At 34.4% G+C, this 2,460-nt stretch overlaps 1 long non-coding RNA gene across 3 annotated transcripts in view; it reads right to left on the bottom strand.

The window, feature by feature from the left end:
* Positions 1-2,460, bottom strand: part of LOC106879233 (uncharacterized) — a 16,081-nt gene that overhangs the window by 11,703 nt on the left and 1,918 nt on the right. For all 3 annotated transcript variants that reach the window (XR_001410610.2, XR_001410613.2, XR_001410612.2), the window contains exon 2: positions 619-803. This is a non-coding gene — a long non-coding RNA (uncharacterized LOC106879233). The remainder of the gene's footprint in view (positions 1-618; positions 804-2,460) is intronic.

The following is a 2,460-nucleotide window of genomic DNA, read 5'->3' as shown; positions in this document are numbered from 1 at the left end:
CTAACGAGTGTGCACAGTAAAAAAAATCTGATTAAAAACAACCAAGAATTTGCAAAGGATATTGTCGGGCTCCTCGTATCATTAATAATACCTGACTGGTAAAAGTAAATTGCCTCCCTTTGTATCATTCGATATGTTTGTTTATATTCCACGGCGTAATTGTTTTCACCTCAATAGACGTCAGTGATTGGTTGAAATTACCGAAATCGACAATTTTTTACATGAAATAACTTCGAATACAAAATTTTTTATCTGTTCTATACCACAAAATATACAAGTATTCGAAGTTTGAAAGTGTTTCGGTACCAAAAACACTACATAAAAAAATGTTGCCCGTCAAATCACAAAGATCCAATCATTCCAATTTTTTGCATACTTCATTTTTTGTATATATTTTCTATTTTCATAACTTTTTTTAAAAATTGCATTTCATTTTCTTAAGGAGGTGCGTTTCTAAAGGAGCTCCTTGAAGGTATCGAAAACATAGGAATCTAAAGAAATTAAAAAAAAAAAACAGTAGGGGCAGGGGTGCTTACACTTCACTTCTGCCTAATTACTGTAAAATTCTGTTATTTACACATTTTATTACATTCATAAAGAAACTTTTTGTCAACTTACCATGTTCAGATTAATCAGTGGTCTTTCTAAAACAACGGCAAAAGAAATTACCTCGTTGTCACAAATTGAATTTTTCAATTGTTTTACCAACTTTCTTCCATAAAAATGTTCTCTAACAACATTTTCGTATTTTGTTACACTGAACCAGTGAGACCGATGACATGTCTTTAGCTGAAGATTTCATCCTAAATGTAAGTATAGATATTAGGGTAGAAGTTACGGTTTGTTTTAACATATTTCAGGATTTATATATAATTTTGATATGCATTTGTCATGATAAGGAAAACCAAGAAGAATTACTTCAATATCGAAAACATATACTGTATATACTCGCAGCTAGGTCTCACTTTTTTACCAAAAATTTCAATAAAGTTCAAGGGTGCGACCTATCCACTTGACATCACAGGTACCTGAAGTAGACGGTAGCGTACCAACAGTCCAGGCACATACCCTGGGCCTGGGCTTTTCCATTTTCAAGTTGTTATGGAAACATTTTTGTGACATCTGTTTACTATAAAGCTGAAACCGGAAGCCTGCGTATTGCATTTGTTTACATCGATTCACCCCGATTTTTAGCTTTAAAATGTTAATAATTACAAACCCTAATCATGAGAAAGAGAAAGAGTTTTAAAGAACATGGAACAAGAGCTGCAGAAAGAGAGTTTGGCGTTTCAGAAAAGGCGATGAGATGATGGAGGAAGCAGAAGGAACAGCTTGAAGAAATGCCAAATTCGAAGAGAGTAGCATAATTCACCTAAGGCTAATGTTTTAAAACATACATACTTTGACCTAATCAATGTCTCGTATTTTCAGTTCGAAATTCCAACCTAAGGTCAGGACACGGTCAAGTGTATAACAGTTTTTATAGCTGTATCAGGTTTCTTCTTTTCATATTCTATGTACTCAAAGACAAGAATAACCCACCAAACATAAAGCTAGCTAATCTTTCACACACTTCACTTCAGATCACATCAGTGGATGGAACTTGAATAAAGTTGCATAGACTAATAACCAGTTGAAAGTAACTGGATGCAAATACCATTGCAAGATGCCTATGCAGCAGAAACGTGTGTCAGACACATTTAAACCAAATATGCTGTCTAATTGACTGTAGACCTAAAAGATACGCCGATGCTCTAATTCCCATATTCACTGTAATTGTCTTGGATATACACTCAATAAAATATTTATAATCCAGCGAAGCAAACCCAGAATTTACCCATCAGGTGAAATACATTGGGATTGTTCACCTTAAGTAACCCAGGATGTTCCTTACAACCCAATGCAGTTAGCCATGATTTGAATCATAACAGAGTGCTCGTATGGTACCCACCTGGATACTTTATCCTACACACACATATATTCATCTATGTTTGTGCCTCAAGGTTTTCACTCCACGCGCCAGCTCAACTGGATTCGTCCTTATTAGTCGAAAGGCACCTGTTGTTATTCTCTTATTGCTTTAAATTTGTAATCATGTAACATTTTCTCCGTTTTCTCTTTTTTTTTTGTTTGTGTTGTTGTACACATTCACTTGCTTTCTTCCAAAAATTTAATGCTCTTAGCTTAGAGTTTTGGGGCCAGCCAATTTTGAATAGTCTCAAGTGTAATAGGCCGAAACAGTAATGATAAATTGGAAACTTGACTGATGAATAGGCCACGAATGATCCGTCCTTGTTTTTTCCTGTCTATCTTTGTATCATCTATCTGTCCATATGTTTTTATTGTCGTCTGTTACGTTCTTATTCCGTTTTGGGGATTTATATATACACACATACATACATACATACATACATACATATATATATATATGTATGTATGCATGTATGTAAGTATGTATGT

The sequence above is a fragment of the Octopus bimaculoides genome, chromosome 28, assembly GCF_001194135.2.
Source record: "Octopus bimaculoides isolate UCB-OBI-ISO-001 chromosome 28, ASM119413v2, whole genome shotgun sequence".
Taxonomy (NCBI): domain Eukaryota; kingdom Metazoa; phylum Mollusca; class Cephalopoda; order Octopoda; family Octopodidae; genus Octopus; species Octopus bimaculoides.
Note: the sequence above shows the minus strand (reverse complement) of the source record. Positions and strands in the feature narration are given on the sequence as shown.